At 51.0% G+C, this 20,553-nt stretch overlaps 1 protein-coding gene across 4 annotated transcripts in view; it reads right to left on the bottom strand.

Moving 5' to 3' along the window:
* The window catches only part of SULF2 (sulfatase 2), a 143,028-nt gene extending 125,592 nt beyond the window's left edge, over positions 1-17,436 (bottom strand). For 2 of the 4 annotated variants that reach the window (XM_068524424.1, XM_068524427.1), the window contains exon 1: positions 16,169-16,274. The gene's annotated coding sequence lies outside the window, so the exon portion shown is untranslated. Of the gene's footprint in view, positions 1-16,168; positions 16,275-16,698; positions 16,896-16,927 lie in introns of those variants that run through there. The other 2 variants (XM_068524425.1, XM_068524426.1) reach the window with 2 other exon arrangements.
* Between the last annotated feature and the right edge of the window lie 3,117 nt (positions 17,437-20,553).

The raw sequence follows: 20,553 nt of genomic DNA, 5'->3' as shown, positions 1-20,553 counted from the left end.
AACAAATGTAGTGACATTACGGTTAAATTCCTGCTTGCCAAGGGCACTGAACATTTTCTTGCAAGGGGAGCAGGCCCCTTTGAAGACCACAACAGAGGGGTTAATGGAATTCCCTCCTTGATGACTCAGAAGGCTCAAGAGAGAGCACGATGAAGTTCAATGCCATTAATGGCCTGGGCACGGACTCCTAAGATGAGGACCACTGGGTCCTGCCCACTGGGAACCATGCCTCAATCCGGTCAATGGGACCGGCTGGGCCGGAGGCCAGTGGACTGCCCCACCGCCTGGGCTCACAGGAATTCTGGATGCTGTTTGGTCACCTGTGGAGAGACACCTGTGTGCAGTGGCCTTTGTCTAAAGTGGGGACACAAACTCAAATGCCTGCAGGGCCCAGGCAAGAGAAGTGAGTGGGGATGCCATTTTCAGAGTAAAAACAGTCAATACATTTTAAACACTGAGCGGGCCAAACAAAGCTCCTCTGGAGCTTGGCTGGGGGCCCATTTGCAACCCTTCGAAGCTACCTGATCTTTTCTGAGCACCTACTTTGTGCTAGGTGCTGTGTGGAATGCTGGGAAACAGCTGTGAACACCAGGCAGGCCAGGCCTCTGTCCTGAAGGAGCTGATATTCTGGTGGGGGAGACACATATTTAACAAATGAAGATGAATTTTAGATGATCGTAAGTGCTTTGAAGGGAGTTGTCAGGATGACAGGATAGAGGAAATCAGGGGAGGCCTCTCGGAGGTGATGTCTGCGCTGACACCAGAAGGTGTGTGAGAAGCCAGTTGTGGGCGCAATGCTTTCTAAGCAAGGGAAAAAGCAAGTGCAAAGGCCCTGTGGTGGGAATGAGCTGGGTCGGTTTGAAGACCGTAATAAAGACCAGAATGGCAGGAGAAGGGAGCAGGAGTGGCAGCCTGGCATACCTGAGGTTGGACGTCACTTGCCCCCCCGCCCATGCCTTCCGGGTAGGCCACACCTGCTGCCCTTCCCGGGTGTTTAGGGGAAACGGGAATCAGATACAGTTCTTCCCACCTCTGTTCTTTGTTGTTTTGTCTTGGCCGCGGACAAAAGCTTCCCTGGCAGCAAGCTACAAAGTTATTTCTGCAAAGGGCTTTTGGCCAAAAGCAATAAAGTCTGACCGTGACAGAGTCATTATTCACGCCTAATTGCGGGCTGGTTCTCGGTGTCGACTGCCTGGCCAGGGCTGGCAATGCCAGTCACTCCCCCTCCCACTTGTTAACCCCACACGTTCTCAGCACTGTTTACCCCCATAGAACCCATATTTAGGTTTCCAGAGACTGTAGTCTCCTTCGAGAAGAACATAAAAGGGATGAAAGGCTATTTTGACTGCTCGGTATTAATAATCCAATTATTTCTTCCCTTTCACCCAATCCAGAGCCATGGGCACCATGCTCACCCATCAGGCCCCTGCTATTAGGAGAGGCACGTCTCATTAGCTCACCTTGGAAATGGCCTGACACTTAGCTATTATTTGAGAAGACTGTACTCACAGGCAGGGGAGGGAGTCTGAAGCAACTTTTACCAAATAACCCACTAAATTTAGAGATGGGAGTCAGAGAGAATTTCGAATGACAGGTCTGTTTCCAACCCTGGAGTGCTGTGCTGTCTAATTAGCAGCTGGAAATAGACTGTCACGTGGCAGGACAGCCTGGGTCACAGGTGTTCTCTGAGCTGGGATCAGTTTCTCTGGGGGACTCACTGGGTGTCACCAGGTGTTACTGTGTGTCCAGGTGCCCAGTGGCTGGAAGAAAGGGAGTGAGGGCTGGGGTCTGGGGAGGCAGGAGCCCACCCACTGCGCAGGCCGGTCCCTTATTACCGTGCACGCTCTCCCTTCCGGGGCCAGCTCCAATCAGCCCCATCTTTGGGGTGAGGATGCTGAGCATATTCTGGGAGCTGGCTTTGGCCCATAAAATGAGGGGGGGCTCCCAAACCCTCAGCAGTGCCTGCACTATGGGGCCCCTGCCCTGGAAGAGCTGCTGCACAGATTTGGGCATTCTACTTATACCAGACTTAAAAAAAAATTCATCTATCCATCCATCCATCCTCCATTCATTCACTCATTCATTCAAAAATGTTAACTGCTCATCCTGGGGCAGAGCCACTTACTCAGGGGCTGTGCAGAGGTTTCTAACTCTTTTTTTCTGTCCAGCATCTGGTCCCCTTCTCTTGACAACAGTACCCCAATTTCCTTCTGAGGATTCTCTCTCCCCTGCCAAGATGCCCCGCCCTCTCCTGCCATGTAACCAAAGGGTGACCCTATGACAAAAGTTGGCCAATCAGACTCTCTCACTGGGCGCCTGACACTCAAATAGAATGTCAAGAGCAGAAAAAAACAAAAAAAAAGCAGGGGTGCATTTATCTCACTGGAACCCCTCCTTCAGGAGGCTGCCAGCCTCTCCTGCTCCTAGGCCCCTAGCACTTCTGAAGCTAAAGCCTTAAGAAGGCCTGGTAGCTTTTACATGTGCGCTCTTAGAAGTCAGGCTATCCTGAGACCACCATACCGTGAGGAAGTACAAGCAGCCATGGGAAAAGGCCCTGTGGAGGAGGATGGAGCCGTTCAGCTGATGGCCCCAAAGGAGCTCCCATCTCTTGATCAACACTAGCTGCCAGCCGTTCGGGTGGAGCCATTTTGGACCTTCCAGCTGATATCATTTGAAGCAGGAGAACCACCTGGCAACTCACAAACTCGTCAGAAGTAAATAATCATTGCTTTCAGCCACTGAGCTGGGGGTGATCCATTACACAGCAGACACACAGCTAAAGAATCCGCAGTGACACTGATTAGAGCCTGTTCCTCCAACGGGAAGGTTTCCAATGACCTATGATGAGTCAGCATTCTTGGTCTCCTGGGGCCCATCAGATGAACACTTAGAGGAGAACATCATTCATTCATTCATTCAATCACCGTTTCAAACAGCGGTAAGCTGGCACAAAGATGAACAAGCTTAAGGAGCTCCTATTCTGGTGGGGGCATCACACACACTGCCTCAGTTTCCTCAGTTATGAAATGGAGATGATAACAGGTCCTGATTAAGAGGATTGTCATGAAGATTAAATGCTTGGCAACAAGTACCCATTAGATACTAGATTTTGTTATTATTATAATAAATTGAAGTTCCCATGCATTGTCCCTAGAAGGGTGGCCATTTGGTATGAACAAAGTGTTACAGCAAAGGAAAAACTCAAATGCCCACGTGGGCCAGGCAGGTAACGTAACCAAGTATAAGAAAAACTTGAAACCCGCACGCCTCCTTCTCTCCATCTCTCACTTTACCACTTTTGATACAGGCATTCGAACGCAGAAATATTGCTCCATGAGAGAGGAACAGCAGGGCAAGTGCAATGATAAATGGCAAATGAACTTGGTTGTACCTTCAGACAATAGGGAATGGGGGTGAGGAGGACTGTGGCAAAGTGGAAAATATACCATCAGTGGGGACAGGAGCCCAGTGCGGCCACATATGGCCCATGTCTATTTTTCAGAAGCTGGAAACTCTCATTTTTAAAATGTGAAGTCTCACAGTTGTTAAAAATCTGCCAACTTCAAAAAATGTTAAAAACAGTGTGTAAGTCAAACAAAACATTTCTGTGAGCGGAATATGGGCACTGGTCAGCCAGCCTGTGATGTCCTATTACTAAGGATGGCGGAGCAAGGAGACCTCTCACTTTGTTCATCTGTAAAACGGGGATTAGAATATCCCTGTGCTACAGACTGAATGTTTGCATCCTCCCCAAATCCCTGTGTTGAAACCTAATCCTCAATGTCATGGTATCTGAAGTTGTGACCTTTGGAAGGTGATTAGGTCATGAGGGTGGAGCCCTCAGGAGTGGGATTAGTGCCCTAATAAAAGACCCCAGAGAGCTCCCTCGCCCCTTCTGCCATGTGAGGACACAGAGAGAAGGTGGTGCCGTCCATGAACCAGGAAGCAGGCTCTCACCAGACACTGAAACTGTTGGCACCTTGATCTTGGACTTCACAGCCTCCAGAACTGTGAGAAATAAATTTTTGTTGTTCATAAGCCACCCAGTCTCTGGTTTTCTAGTACAGCAGCCAGAATGGACTAAGACACCCTGAGCAAGCACTTAGAACACCACCTGGCATGCAGAACTTTCTCAGTTGTGTGTGGGTCCCGGAAAGGAGGTGAGAGAGGCAGGTCTCCTGCACGGTGATAGCTTCTTTCAGGAGGGGACAACTTGGGGAAAGGGGGGGTAGTTGTCATTCCCAGGGCCCAGGGCAGAAATCTTCGATCTAAGAGCCCCTCATTACAAGGTCATGTCACCGATCCCTCATTAGAAGGTCATGCCACTGATCTCACGGATTAACTTACATATCCCACGTGGTCTGAGACTGGTCAGAAGTAGAACATTCCACCAGCCCTTCTGCAGGGCCTGATGTCCCTGCTGTGGCATGAGGGAGGTATCTGCTGCTGTGAAAAGGATGTTAGCACAAAGCCTGGCTCCTCCACTGGGCTGGGTACTGGGAGGGGACAGGGACTGGTGACTAGGTGAGAGCAACCCTCTCCACTCTTACCCGTGCTTTTGGCAGATGACAAACAGGTTTCGACTCCCTTGCCTTGAGCAAGGATCCCCAAACACTAGATTCAGATCCACCAGCACATCTCCAAGCCTCCTTCCTTGATTCTTTCTTCTCCAAAATATTTCCTGAGCACTCAGAGTGCCAGGCCTTGTTCTAGGTACCGGGATACAAACAAGGTCCCCACAACCATGGGGCGTAATTTTTAGCAAGAGGACAAAGGACAAAGAAGCAAATAAGTAAATCCAGGTAATTCCAGAGAGTGAAAAGTGCTATAAACATAAACCGAGGAGGCATTCTTGACATTCTGAGGAGGTGGCATTTGAGCTGAGACCTGAAGGATCAAGAGGAGCCAGACCTGTGATGCTATGAAGAGCGGTCCAGGCCGCGGGAACAGGAAGAGCAAAGGCCCTGAGGTTGGAACAAGCACTGATGCAGCCAAGGAACAGAGAGGAGGCCAGTGTGACTGGGTGTAATATGCTGAGTGGAGTGAGACAGAGGTGGAGGCCAGGCGGTGCAGGGCAAAGTAGACTTTATTATGGGTGCAGCAGGCCCCTGGGGGGAGGGTTTTATTCGAGGAGCTGCCAGCTCCTACAAGACCTTTTGGGGTTTTGCAGAAATGCACCCTTTCTAGCACCTACTCTCCTGCTTCAGCAGCCCTCAGCTTCAGTTGCACATTGGAATCATCTGGGAGCTCTAAAATAGCCTGATGCCTGCCCCTCCCCCCACCCAGGGGTGCTGATTTAATTGGTCTGGGTATGGCCTGGGCACTGGAACTTAAGAGCTCCCCTGGAGATTCTGTTAGGAACCCCGGGTCCACTCACAAGCGTCTCCCTGTGCACATGGTGAGAAGCCCCATCCTGGGCTCCTAGGACACCCTCAGGGCCCTGTCCTATAGGTCCTTCCCCTACAGGTCAGCTCCTTCCCTGAGATGGACTCACTAAGGCCTAAAAGAGGAGGTGGGCGGGGCAGGGTTTGGGGTGGACATGACGTAGCTCATCAGCTCAGGAAGCCACAGAATCAATCTCTAAGCCCAGTTATGCCTTCAGCCTGCTCCTGTCTCTCAGAGCTGGACGTTCCTCATCAGCAGGAGGGAAGCCAGTGGCTTTTCTTATGAACGGAGTGGCTGAAAAGACCATACAGGATGCTAGGTGTAAAAGCACTTCAAAAGCTAAAAACAACTGACGCAGCCACTATAGAAAATAGTGTGGAGGTTCCTCAAAAAATTAAAAATAGAACTACCACATGAGGGACTTCCCTGGTGGCGCAGTGGTTAAGAATCCGCCTGCCAATGCAGGGGACACGGGTTTGAGCCCTGGTCCGGGAAGATCCCACATGCCGTGGAGCAACTAAGCCCGTGCGCCACAACTACTGAGCCTGCGCTCTAGAGCCCGTGAGCCACAACTACTGATGTCTGTGCTCTCTAGAGCCTGCTAGCCGCAACTACTGAGCCCATGCGCTGCAGCTACTGAAGCCCATGCGCCTAGAGCCCGTGCTCTGCAACAAGAGAAGCCACCGCAATGAGAAGCCCGTGCACCGCAACAAAGAGTAGCCCTCGCTTCGCCTCAACTAGAGAAAGCCTGTGCGCAGCAATGAAGACCCAACGCAGCCAAAAAAAACAAAACAAAAAACCAAAAAACTACCACATGATCCAGCAATTCCACTTCTGTGTATTTATCCCAAGGAAATCAAATCACTCGAAAAGCTATCTGCACTGACCACCCCCCCCCCCTTAATGTTCACTGAAGCATTACTTACAGTAGCCATGATATGGAAACAATCTAAGTGTCCACTGATGGATGAATGGGTAAAGAAAATGTGGTATATGTCTATAATGGATTATTCAGCCATACAAAAGAAGGAACTCTTGTCATTTGCGACAACATGGATGGACCTCAAGTGCATTACGCTAAGTGAAATAAATCAGAGAAAGACAAATACTGCATGATCTAAATCTAAAAACAAAAAACAAACCCATAACTGAACTCATAGCTACGGAGAACACACTGGTGGTTGCCAAAGGCGGGGGGTGGGGGATGAGCAAAATGGGTGAAGGTGGTCAAAGATATAAACTTCCAGATATAAAATAAATAAGTCTTGGGGATATAATGTACAGCATGGTGACTGCAGTTACCTATACTGTACTGTACATTTGAAAGCTGCTAAGAGAGTAGATCTTAAAAGTTCTCATCCCAAGGAAAAACTGCAACTATGTGTGGCAATGGATGTTTACACTTACTGGGTAACCATTTTGCAATGTGTACATGTATCAAATCATTACGTTGTATACCTAAAATGAATACAATGTTACATGTCAATTATATCTCAATTTAAAAAAGCTAAAAAGTATCTACAAATATAAGCAATAATAACTATGACAGCAATAACATCTGCCTGTTGAGGCAATTTCCATGCACCCACACACTGTTCTAGTGTTTCACAGTAACTCTAGGAGGAGTCTACTGGGATTGCCCCCATTTTACAGAAGAGGGATCTCAGGCTCAGAGAGGTCAAGTGACTTGCCCAGCTCCACCCAGCTTCTGAGTGGCCAAGCTGGGATCTGAACCAGAAGTCTGGTTCTGGAGTCTACGTCCTTAACCATTATGACACTTGGATTCTCAGGGGGTTATGTTCAATCCTCTGTACCATCTTCATCTCCTGCCCAGGTGGAAACCACTGATACCCAGATTAACCCAAGAACTCATCACCCCATTCACTGGAGAGGCTGGTCCACGCCAACCACATGGGTTTATTTCACTAGCTGGACTGGGACATTTTAGGAACATGTCAACAGGAGGGTGAGGGGCAGAAAGAGGGGCTTGGGGACAACTCTGAGGCAGAAACTGTGGGTGCCTCCCCTTCCGGTCATTCCCTGGTCTACAGGACCCCAGTTTTTTTCAGGGGGTGGATCTTCCCCCACCCTGGCAACAAACCAGCATTAGTCTAAGTCAGTGGTTCTCAAGGGGGTGAAATCATTCCCCAAAGAGGTGTTTCTCTGGAATTTGTGAGGTTTTGGTTGTCACATGACTGGGGGATACTTCTGGTGTCTAGTGGGGTTGCAGGGATGGTGGATAACGCAATGCTCCACGCAGTGAAGAATCGCCCCATTTCCAGCATGACTTTTGGACATCCCACCAGACATTCATGTAGGTGAAAAAGCTTTTACATTGCCTGACCTTAGACATGAACTCCACTTCACATATAAACACCAAAGATGTATTTGTGTGGTTCTACCCTACGCTGAATTTTCCAGGAATGCAACCACTAAGTAAACTGAGGGAAGACTGTAGTTTGTTCCATTTGGAAATTTTGGTAAATTGTTCTATTTTGGAAAATCATATTACTTATGGCCATAGCACTTGTGGTCTTCAACTTGCCAAAACCAAACATCTGTATCCCACTGCGTTTGTAGCTGTCAGATTTATGTGACTCTACACTAGTGTGAGCATCTGACTGCTTCATTACACCTTCTAATGTAGTTGTGTCTAAGTGTTCATAGGCTGCAATATATATGTTTCATTATAAATCACTTTCCTTTTTAGCTTTTCTTTAAATTACAGTCAGGGTACTTTATTGATTAAAATATATGTGTAGACAGATTATATTATCTATGAATTTACTTCAGGTAAACTTGGCAAAATATGTTTGTTATAAGAAGAGAGTGTTTGACCTGCTAATTTGGGGAACCACTAAGCTAGACCAAACATAAAAACCCTATTTCCCTTTGTCAGTGTTTGGCTTAGGGGCTAGTACAAAACCCAACCCCAGGCCAATGAAGCTAAAGCTAAGTCTGCTGGGGTGGGGGTGTTCTTGGAAGGATTTTGCTCTCTAATTAAAAGACAGATGGCAAGGAATCCTGCTCTTTATTCCCATTTTGTAGGGGGATGTGATGTCTGGAGCTGTGGCAGCCATCTTGAGATCATGAAGCAACAAAGACCATGAAGCTGAGGACAGAGGAACAGGCTAGGAACATCCTGGGTCCTTGATGACATTATTTTTTACCAACAAATTGGCCCTTGGGCTCCCCTGCTTTGGATTCTCATTATGTGAGAATTAAGTGTTGCTTCTGCTTAAGCCACTCTCAGCCAGGAATTCTATTACTTGCAGTGAACACATCATGATTCACACTCAAATGATTAGGATTCCAAACCACTAAGACTCTAGTAGGCTTCCCTCCTCTCTGAAATATTAAGGTAAGTAGCCTGCAATCAGAAGTCTGTGGACAGTGCCCGTCTCTAGAACAGGCCAGAAATGCTGCTTTTGGATGATCTGATTTTCACTAGAGCATGAACATCCCCTGGACTTTTGTGGCTAAAAACACTCCCTTTTTTCTGGCTGCTGAGGTGGGTCAAGTCACCCGCTGGGACCCTGGTCTCCAGCCAATGAGAAAAGCTGTTGGCAGCATTCTTCTCCTAACACATCTGGCTTCCACCTGGCCAAACACATCTCGGGTACTGTTCATGGTCCCCGGGGATGGCCCTGTCCATCAACTCACACACACAAGGCCTGCTCATAACGACTCTGAGTTTGGGATAGAACTTATCCAAGTTTCAAGCAAGGCCCAGGTGTATAAAGCAGTGGATACAGGCCTTTCGTAAGATGAAGCTGCATGCCAGAGGCCAGGGCCACTGGGCAGCATGTGTTTTGGAATCACATTAAGAGACTGTGGAAAATTCAAAACAGTAGCGGATGCTGGTTAGAGAAAATTCCACGAAGTCTGGGTCTGGGCTGGAGGAGAAGCTCTGAAGACCATGCGACCAGCTGTTCTACCAAGGAGGCACTGTGCTGCCTGTAAGGCCCAGGATCCCATATGAACTTAAGCAGTTTCCCGAGGGCATCTGTTGCAGAGTAATGACTATTTAGCTCTGTCTGCTAATCACTGAGCAATGAGTAGATGGACAAGGTGGGGTGAAGGGGCTCAGCCTGAGCCTTTGGGAATTTCTCAGGAGCATCATAAAGAGGTGAGCATGTGGGATGTGCTAAAAATATTCATCCAATTGATGCATGACAGGCACTGGAGCGGGGGAGGAGGGAGGAAAGCCCACCAGGGAACAAAATACATTCTCCCTAGATGATCGTGTCCAGTCCCAGGGCTTAAAATAACATGGATGTACTGATGACTCTCAGATTTCACTTGCCAGTACCAACCAGCTCCAGACTTGTGTAGCAGTACCCAGTGAGCTTTCCGCCACCCAGGTCGAGTGTCATCTCAAACCCAACATTTTCACAACTACATCCTGGATCATCCTGCCTCCTCCAAACCTTCTCTCCTCGTCTCCCCTATTTAGGAATCACCATACACCAAGCTGCCCAGTCATCTTTGATCCTCGGCCCTAGAGGTATTTGGGGCTGAGTCATTCTTTGCTGTGGGGCGTGTCCTGCACATTGTAGGGTGTTTAACAGCATCCCTGGCTTCCGCCCACTAGATACCAGTAGCATTTCCTCCCTAGTTGTGACAACCAAAAACATCTCCAGACCTTGCTAAACGTCTCCTGGGGGGCAAAGCTGTCCTTGGTTGAACACTACAGCTCTTCCCTCATTTTGAGTATCCAATCCACCAGAAAGTTCCACTGGCTTTGCCCCCAAAATATATCTCCAATCCACCCATTTCACCCCATCTCCATTACTACCACCAAAATCCTGGTCAATATCAGCTCACCATCCTCATGTCTCTGCTCCCACCTGCAAAGCATCCCTCTCATGGTAGCCACCGAGATCTTTTTAAAACACCAATCCTGTCATTCCCTGACTTAAAACTCTGCAGTGGTTTTCCATTTCATTTGAAATAAAATCTAAATTTCTCACCCTGGCCCCCATTTCTCACCACTGACCTCATCCCTCCCCCTTCCCCCACTGCCCCCGCTTACTCACTACCCTTCACCCCACTGGACTTCTATTTGTGTTTTAAACAGGTGTCTTGAACAGGCCACTCCTCTCCGCCTCCAGGCCTTTGCACTGGCTCTTCCTTCTACCTGGAATGCTCTTCCTCTAGATCTTCCCCAGGTTGGCTCATCTCAAAAGTTAGGTCAAAACTCAAAAGTCACATCCTCAGAGAGGCCTCCCTTGACCACCTGCCAAAAGTTGCCCTCCCCCACTCCCCATCATTTCCCATCACATCACTATCTTGTTTCCACCGTAGAGCCTGTCACTTTCTGAAAGAGCCTCGGACTTGTTTGCTTGTGTATTATCTGCTTTCTCACCCTCTGGAATGTAATCCATGAGAGCAAGTTTCTCTCTTGTTCATCCTAACGCCTAACACAGTGCCTGGCACACAACAGCTGCTCAATAAACACGTGTGCACTGACAAATAAGAAGAATGACCTCTTAATCTGTACTGCAGTTTCCAGAACACCTTTATATGCCCGATCTCACTTAGAGCATTTCCTCTGCCTTCCGGCTACCCCTGCATCAGACAGGAGTACAAGATATGCACACTCGAGGGCCCTCTTTCCACCTCTTTGCTGATGCGGAACACACACACACGCACACACACACACAGGGCACTCTGGTTCCCCTCCAGCAGCCAGGGCCCTCCCTGGGAGTTTGATTCAGCAGGGTCTGGAATTTGAGCTTTTTAACAAATACCTCCGGACGACTCTCGTGGTGGAAGGTTGGGCAAACACTGCCCCACCAGAAATCACAGAATCGTAGAAGTCCCTCGCTGACTGTTTCAAGGACCTGTAGGGACCTGGGCCACTCTCCGCTGGAATGGGTTGAATGCCTTGAGCCGTCATGAGCCTTACTTCAAACTGTTGGAGCCTAGAAGACACTAGGGTCTGTAGCCCATCCAGGAGGAAGAGTTTCAGAAGAAGAGACCTTCAGCCCCTTACCCCTTAAGAATAAAGGTGTAGAGTCTCTCGCGGGAAATGAGACAGGCTGGGACCTGGGACCCTCTGCTGCAGTGCCGCAGTTCTTGCACCTGCTCAAACGTCTCCTCGAGCGACAAAATACAAAGAAACTATAAGGGATTAAAAATAACTGTGTGCATGCACAGTTGGGGCAAATTCTGGACAACAAGATACAAAGAGACCAAAGAGACCAACCGCCACTTCTAAAGAGCCCGGAGCAAAAGCAGGGTACTGCGCATGCCCCCTGCACACAACACCACCTAAGGGGTGGGCAGACCATCTAAGCCACCGCTCCAGCCCGACCCCTGGACACACCCCTACCTTCACCCCATATAAGGAATCAGCTCACACCACCCTGAGGGAGCGAGCTAGCAAGGGAACCTGTTACTTGTTCTTGCTACCCCCTGCAGCAGCAGGGGCCCCAATAAAGCCTTACCTGCAAAAAAAAAAAAAAAAAAAGAAATCACAGAATTCAGGCCAGGTAGCACCTGTCAGACACTAAGGCAGAAAAGTCCAGCCTCCAATGCCTGTTAACCTCAGTGGAGGGGCAGGGGACACTGCCCACTCAGCAGCTGTTTCTGTGGTACCCCCTCGACCAAATTGGAAGCAGGTTCATCTGGCCATCATGTCTCACATTCATGTCCCCCCCTCATCATAGGCATTGGCGGTCTGCCTCCGCAGCAGCCAGGCTCCCTTTCCCTGGTGTCCTCTGGGGCTCTGGGGTCTTAGTTGGTCTTCCCCCAGCTCCAGGGTGGGGCCTGGGAGCCTGGCCTAAGCCCCTGGTCATTGACTCATTTCCATGGCCAGTGACTGATGTGGAGTGAGCACGTGACATAAAACAGTCTAATCGGAGGGACGCTTGGGGCTTGGGTGGGCATTACCAGAAAAGGGGCTTGTTCTTTTCTGGCGGGCTCGAACCAGAGAGGATGAGAGGACAGCTCTTGAGCTCAACTCCTTAATCATGAGAACAGCCGATGTTTCCCCAGGGCTTGCCTGTGTCAGACACCATGATAAGCACTTGACATTGATGATCTCATTTTAGCCTTTCCTACCAGCCAGGAGAGAGGTGCTATGATCATCATCATTTGCTGGATGAGAACACTGAGGCGTAGAAAGGTTAAGTAATGTGCCGTGGATCACATAACTGGGCAGGTAGCCACGCAGCGGGGCTCTCCCGACCACGGTGCTAGAGCCTGCCCGCCTCTCAGAGCTGGAGAGAGAAACCAGCCCCGTGGAAGAAAGAGCAGAGATGGAGAGGAACAGATTCTCAGGGCAAAACCTGAGCCCTGACTCAGCTGCGCCTGAAGCTGTTACCTTAGCATTTTTTGGTCATGAAAGCCAGTAAGTCCCTTTCTCTTCTTAAATTGATTTGAGATTTTTTTCCCCCTACTTTCTGTTGCTTACAAGAGAAAAGATCCCGGTTACTTCCCAGTCCTCCTAGGAAAGTACCCCTAACTGATAATCCACTTGCGACTTGCACACAGCAGCTGCCCAGTAAACACCAGCAGATGCGGGTGAGGACGGCTCTCGCTTCCCACCCGTTAACCCGCTGGGTCTGTAACCCTGACACCCACCTGCAGCCAGCCCAACGCCACTTCCCCTTTCCTCTCCGAGTGAGGCCTGGTTCCCTAGCAACCACCCCAGTTAGGCAAACACGCCATTTATCAGGATGCCAATTAATTATAATGATCTTAATGATCTTCCAATTAGGCAGCGCCTTGCATCTGGATCAGGGGCACTGCAGATTCCCCGCCAGGGCCCATCACAAGGAGGTGCATGGAAGGTAGGCCAGGGTGAGGCCTCCCTCACCTGGAGGTCAGCACTGAGAGGAGGCCCTACCTTCCACACCCACTGGTCACAAAGGGCCCAGGCCTGAAACAAAGGGCCCTGGACCCCCCTCCCCACCTCCCCCACCCCTCCAGGGACAGGCCGATGAGACTCCATCACCAACCACAAGAGGGCCACACCTCTTGGAGAATTTTCACCCTCTTCCATTGTGCCTTCACTGGGCACAAACCCTCCCCTCAGATCTCACGGCTTTCGGCTGTCAGTCCGCGTGATATATCCCTTTGCATCCTGACTCAGGGAGAGTGTGTGTGTACTTGCAGGGAGAAGGGAACGTGGCCAGGCAATCACGTATTTTCCTCAAGGCATCCCTCACCCCTGAAACCAAAATACAAACCCCAGCCTCCCCCATACACTGGAGGTTTTTGGAGAGAAGTGGGATTACTGAGGGGCTTCTGCCTTTCAAAGTTTGATCGTCTAATTGTGTTTTTTTTTCTTTTCCCACTGCACATGTTTCTTCTACACTTGGAATAAAGGCCAAGGAGGGAAGAGAGTACAGTGGGTCAGAGTGGACCCTGGAGGCCCAGGGTCTCGCCAATCCCAGCTCTACCACTGACCAGCTGTTGGAAAGTCACGATCCTCTCAGTGCCTTAGTTTCCTCCTCTTTAACACGATGACAATCACAGGACCTACCTCCCAGGGGTTTTGAGTGAATGAAATGAGTTATTATGCCTAAGGATTTAGAACAGTGCTTGGCCCATGAAACACTACATAAGTGTTAACTATCATATCAAGTCTAGACTAAACCCTTTCTTTTAAATACAAAATGGTCAGAAATGATGATATTCTTCTGCAGGACAAGGCTTTCAGTCTCTTTCTGAGGGAAGGAAGTCTAAGAACAGATTGGATGGAGTTGGGCCAGATTCCCTGTCTGGCTAACTCAGGAGACCAGAAGCTGCCCCCTTGAGGCAGGTCCAAACAGATAAAGTGAACATATCCAGGGAAAGGAAGAGAGAAATATTATTCCCAAATCCAAAGGATCTTCAAGTGTGAGGGTGTGCGACCGCACACCAGCTAGGTCCTAGGGATGGCGGCTAAAGGGAGTTGTTGGGCAGGGGACACACACATGTATATACACCACACACAGTCTCACACACAGCGGCATGGTCCTCCTCCAGGCGGAGGCTTTTTACAATTAACTCATCACTCAACCCTCAAGCTTGAAAACTTAACATGTTATTAAGGTTTCAGACAAAGCCATAAATTCAAATAAAAAAACCCAATAAATATACACAAAGCCCAAAGCCCAAACCCACACTGACTCTCAGCCATGGCAGCCATGCCGACATCATGCATTTATGTGCATAAACTTGGCCCAAGGAAGATCTTTCATGAGCAAACGTCCAACTGCCATCAGCCAAGCCTGCCACTATCTCCCCTCGAGCTGCTTATGAGGACACTAAATTACACACCTGGACAGGCTGTTGTGATGAGTTCTCTCCTCCACATGTGGGACAAGCACAGCTGGGAGAACCTCTCTCACCAGGTGAGTGGTCTTCAGTCTGTCCTCCCCACCCCCTTTCTATATGGAATGAATGCCTTTAATTTAATTAAAACCCTCCAGTGGCTCCGCCATGGGTAGTGGAGATGCAGCAATAGCAAAGCTCTTTCACTATTAACTACAAGATGAGAGTAACTGTTCCTGCTCCGGGGAGAGACACTGGGTGTCCTCCAGGGAAAGCCCATCCTCCCTGCTTCTCTGGCCCCCAGAGAACCCGCTCAAGAGCAGCCTCCCTTCTCTGCCCCAAAGGAAGGGAGAGCGGCACTGTGGGAAAGAGGCAGGGGACAGATGGAGGGGCACGCGGGAGGGTGTCCCGACATGCACAGATGTGCAAATACCCAGATTCAAATGTAAGCTAAATGTAATGACTTGGTTAATTAAATATTGACTTTTAACTCAAAAAGTGATTAAAACAAGCTGCAGGAAAGGCTGTCCAGAGAGGAGAGAGAGCAGGGAATGATTCAGAACTTTCAGGAAGGGCGAAGAGGAGAAGGAAAAAGGGGTCTGTCAAAATGAATGTCTGGGCTTGTCCTACTGTGTGCAGAGGCCATGGTCTTCAGTGTCTACACGGGGAGTTGCGGACAGAGGTCATTGGGCAAAACTAGGATTTGCGGGTGTCGCCTTGCTGTTTCCCACCCTTAGACCGCATCTCTTTCCCTAGCTGCCCTCAAAGTGAAATGAAAGCTGGTGGTGCTCAGAACTCGAGTCTGTTCATCGCTTTTCTCTGGATCATAACGCGGTGCCGGGCACCAGGAGGTGCTCCATAAAGGCTTGCAGAACGAATGAATGAACTACTATAAAGAATATTAAAAAAAAAAAAAAAAGTACACTCCTAGAAATCGCTGCAGCTTCACTGCCACACTTCCGAAATCCTCGGGCGGCTGGACGCGAGCATCTCTCTACAAGGAGATGAGAACTGGTTCTGACCCAGCCTGGGAGAAAATTTGTCTTTATAATCCCATTTGCTTTCAGTATGTGCGAGTTCCCTATCACTCTGAAGATCCGGTCCACTGCTTTCCCGTGTCCTGCCCGGGCAAGCCCCACGTGGTCTGGCTTCTAGCCGGTCCGTTGGGTCTAAACTCAAAGGGGTCAAGGAGGCCATCCCCCTGCGGCCGGCGAGTCCAGGAGCGCTGCCCCCGAGGTCTCCAAGGCTCCGCGAGGCGCGTCGGCGGGTCAGGGGCGCGGTGGAAAGTCCTCGCCCGCTCGCCCAACCCGCCAGAGGGGTCAAACGGGTCGTCCTCCCGCGGCCTGCCGGCGCCGGAGCCACCCTGCAGCCCGCGCTCTGCGCTGGGGCCGGAGCCGGGCGGTGGGGACTGGCCCCAAGCTCACCTGGGAAGCACTCGCGGCCGCGCGCGCCCCGGGGCCGACTCAGGCCGCGGGGAGCCCCCGCCCCGCCCACCTGGCCCCCGCGCCCCACTCACCAGCGCGCACGGCCTCGGCGGCCTCACCGCGCGCGGGGCGCCGCCGCCTCTACCGCAGCCCGGCCGGGCCGCGGGGCGCAGGGGAGTCCGCTCCGCCGCCGCCGCCGCCGCCGCCGCCGCCGCTGCCGCTGCTGCTGCTGCTGCTGCTGCCGCCGCCGCCGCCGCTGCTGCATCCCCAGCGAGTGCTGCTGCCGCTGCCGCTCCTCCTCCCCTCCCTCCGCCTCCTCCCGCCTCTCCGCCCTCTGGCTCCGCCGCCACCGCCCCCCGGCCCCCGCCCCGGCGAGCCGCCTTCGCCAAAGTCCGGGTCCGGGCCCTGCCCGGGCCGCTCTCGCATCGCCCCAGCCTGGCCGGCCGCGCCGCCCGAGCCAGCCCCTTGGCACCGTGCGGCCCGGCCCCCCGACTGCCTGCCTGCCGCCCAGCTCCGCGCGGGGGAGGCGAGCGCGCGCCGGGGAGGGGAGCGGCGGGCCGGCAGCAGCGGGGGCCCCCGCCGCGGCGTCCTCCCGGTGCCCCAGCGCGCGCGAGCTCTTTACCTCTGGCTGGAAGGACGGGCGGCCCGGACGGCCCGGCCCTGCTGTCCCCGGCGTCCGGCCCCGGCCCCGGCCCCGGCCCCGGCCCCGGCCCCGAAGTCCGGCCCCGGACGGCGCAACGGCGGAGAGCGGGGGTCCGAGCAGCCCTCTGCCTCCTGATGCCTCGGGACCCCGCTGGCCGCGCTCCCGGCGCCGAGCGCGCACCCTCGCCGGGCCACAGACGCACACTCACCCGACACACACTCGCTCCAGCTCGCCCTCGGCGGAGAGTTGAAACAGCTGTGGGATTCGCCCAGGAGCTGGAAATGAGGGAGGGACGTGGGCCGGAGCCGTGCGTGCGAGGGGGTGTGTGTGTGTTGACACACACACACACGAGGAGGGCATCTCTAATAACTCAAATATTGCAATAAAGTCAGGAGGGCCATCGATCAGGTCCACTTGGCTGGAAGCGAAGAGAAAGAATCCTTGCCTCTTTTCCGCTTTCTTTTTCTCCTCCCTCTGAGCTGGAAGGAGCCAAGCGTTCCTCGGGACGTGCGACAGTCCCGGCCGGGCGCTCCCCTCGTAATGACACGTTAATAAATGTTTTCTTTTATCTGCTTTCACAAGGGCTCGCCCCGGCCTGCAAACACCCGACAGTCTGCGCTGAAAGCCCCGCGCTCGCCTAGAACCACACACGTTAGCTTTTGGAGACGCCGGCTCGAGCCGTGACCCGCGGCTGGATCGCAGGGTGAACTGCCCACGCGCCCAGGAATCTCCCCGAGACCTTAACTTGAGCTCACGTGAAAATAGCTGCCGTTGCCCAGAAATGCTCCGGGAATAGGAAAGAAAGGAGGAGAAAGTGGCTTCCTCCGAAAGGGGAGGAATTCGACTCAAGGTGGTGCTGTCTACCGCGCTTTCCACTGTCCCCAGCGTCGCAGAAGAGGCCAGAGGGGGACCGGGCTGACAGGGATGGGCAATGAGCCGGTAGAGAACCGACTAGTAGCTGTAGAAAGCCCAGCTGAGCTGCTAAGGGAAAAAAGACTCAGCTGTAGATAGGTATACTTGCAGGCAGTAGTAACTGAGGTAAACCTGGTAACACTCTTACGAGGTATTATTATACCAATATTACACAATTGTAAGTAGTGGAACCAGGATTTGAACCCAACACATTTGGCTTCAGAGTTATGTTGTTTTAAATCCCAGGCCATTGTTACTTTCCAACACAGCATCTCCTTTCTCTGCCGCAGTCGTCTTTCATGCTAGCTGGGGTTGTCATATTTAGTAAATAAAAATACAGAAGGTCCATGAGGATATACTTATACTAAAAAATTCTTCATTGTTTATCGGAAATTCAAATTGAGTGTCCTGACTCCTTTGGGGGCTCTAGGCTCTCCCCGCCATAATCTCCCTTAGCTACCCCAGATCAATTTACAGTCTAAGTAAATCAGAAAAACCTGGAACTTGCTTTTCCAAATCAGATTCTGGTGCCCACCTTTTGGGACCACTGAGGTTGCTGATCCTCTGCCCTCTTTTTGCCTTGAATCAAAATGTGAGGCTTACCTCTTCACCATCAGCAATGAAAAGTAGTGGGGACCCCTACCCTTTCGGCCTCATCTTTGCAGAAGGGTCACATTTGCTGCAGAGCCTCTATTACCGTGCTATCCGGGAGAAGTATAAAGCTGGCTAAGTATGTAATTTTTTTCCTTTTTTTTGTTTGTTTTGGCCGCACCCTGTGGCATGTGGGATCTTAGTTCCCCAACCAGGGATGGAACCCACGCCTCCTGCATTGGAAGGCAGTCTGGACCACTGGACCACCGGGGAAGTCCTAGCTATGTATGTAATTTAACATTTTCTGGTAGCTGCCTTGGGAAAAAAAAAAGCAACAGGTGAAATTAACTTTAATAGTAGTTTATTTAACCTAGTATATCCAAAATATTATCACTTCAACATATAATCAATATACAAATTATTAATGAGATATCTTACATTCTTTTTTCTTACTAAGTCTTTGGAATCCAGTATGGATTTTACACTTACAGCAGCTCTCAATTCAGACCAACCACATGGGGCTAGGGAACCCCATATTGGACAGTGTAGCTCTAGTAGGTTCTGTGGTCCACGGCCGAGTGTTTTCACCAGGTTACCTCACGTAATCCTCTTCATCTTTCAAGAAAACTGATGCTCAGAAAGGTAAAGGGTCTTAATCAAGGTCACAAAGTTGACAAATGGGATTTTGACCCACTTGAGGCTGTGCCTGGCTTTGGGACATGTTTTCCCTGTGGCAGCAATTTTCTAACTGGGACCTCAGAGCCCCATGGGGGTGTCTCAGGGGCCTGGGGTGGACGAGGGAAGTGAGATCTGCCTTTTGCCTACTTGTTATGTTGGGTTCTGGAGAATATTGCAGAGGTAGAGGGGAATTCCACTGAAAACAAGTTCAAAAACACACTGCCTTCCTTCAGGCCTCACATTCATGAGGACTGGTTGGGGATCCCTGGTTGGGGACCTAAGATCCCATATGCCGCAGGGTGCGGCCAAAACAAAAAAAAAAAAAAGAAAGAAAAAGAAAACAAGTTACATACATAGCCAGCTTTATACTTCTCCCGGATAGCACGGTAATAGAGGCTCTGCAGCAAATGTGTCCTTTCCGCAAAGATGAGGCCAAAAGGTTGGGGGGGGGGGTCCCACCATTTTTCGTCGGTGATGGTGAAGAGGTAAGCCTCACATCTTGATGAACGGCTCTCCCTTCCCTAAATGGGCTGTGCCTGCAGTTTTCTCCTCCATCCTTGTCTCCTCATCAGGGAACCCCAGTAGTGGAGGGGCAGCTCACAATCGCCTTTGTGGGGCTATAGGTGGGGCTGAGATGGTGTCATTTGATTATCTTTTTTGGATATTTATTCTTTCCGCTGTTGCTGTTCAAAGACCAAACATGGTGATGCCTGTGACTTGCCCCTTATCCTTTATTAGGAAGGAGATGGATCTTGTGTATGAGTGCCTCTTCATGTGTGTGTACACATGCCCGTGCATGTGTGCAGCCACGTACGTGTGTCCATTGTAGGCAGATGCCGTGGATCGGGCTTCAGGTCAGGACTTCACTCGCCAGCTCAGACACTCACAGGTCTGCAAAGTGCCCTCCGGCCACGTTCTATGTCCTATAATTCTCAGCAAACCCATGGTCCTCTCGGTCCGAGGCCTCGGCCTAAGTTTTCCATGTTCCCTCCAGGCAGGTGGGGACTCCTGGCCCCATTTGGGAGCTCAGGGTCTGCCTGGGAGACACGAGGGGCTTCAGAGGCTCAGATGCCCACCAGCCTGGGAAGTCACTCAGCCATGACTGGGCGGGGACCTGGGTGGGGCCTCAGTGTAAGTCTCAGGTCCTTCCACCTCCTGATTCTGCAGCCCCTGCTGGTCTCCAACCATACCATCTGGGACGGCCTTTCTCCTCCGTGTCCCTCCTCACTCTGGTGGCATCTCTCGCCGTGATCGTCCTGGTCCTGGTTGGATAATCGGGCTTTTCAGGCTTCTCATGCCACTCCCCACCTCCTTGTTGGTTTAACCTCAGGGGACCTTTCCCTTGACACCCACAAGTCCCCTTTCCTCCTCCCGTGTGTTCCCTTTGTGCAGAACGCCCGTCTGGTTCTATCGACCTGGCTCAGCCAGAATGCTCTTCTATTTCTGGGACTCCTATGCAACAATTAAAAAAAAAAATCATTCCTGCCGTGTGTTTATCTCCATCAAGAGGCTGGAACTCAATCTGATTGTCCAAGCGCTTCTGGCTGCATTTGGGTTGGAGTAGATGGGATTTTATGAGATTGTAAAAATCGAGTTTTAACTCTCTCGAACAAATTTGCGTGTCAAGGAGAAACGTTGAGAGTAGAAACAGGA

This window comes from Eschrichtius robustus, chromosome 16 (assembly GCF_028021215.1).
Source record: "Eschrichtius robustus isolate mEscRob2 chromosome 16, mEscRob2.pri, whole genome shotgun sequence".
NCBI classification, from domain to species: domain Eukaryota; kingdom Metazoa; phylum Chordata; class Mammalia; order Artiodactyla; family Eschrichtiidae; genus Eschrichtius; species Eschrichtius robustus.
The sequence above is the reverse complement of the archived record's forward strand: the minus strand, read 5'-3'. Positions and strand labels throughout refer to the sequence as shown.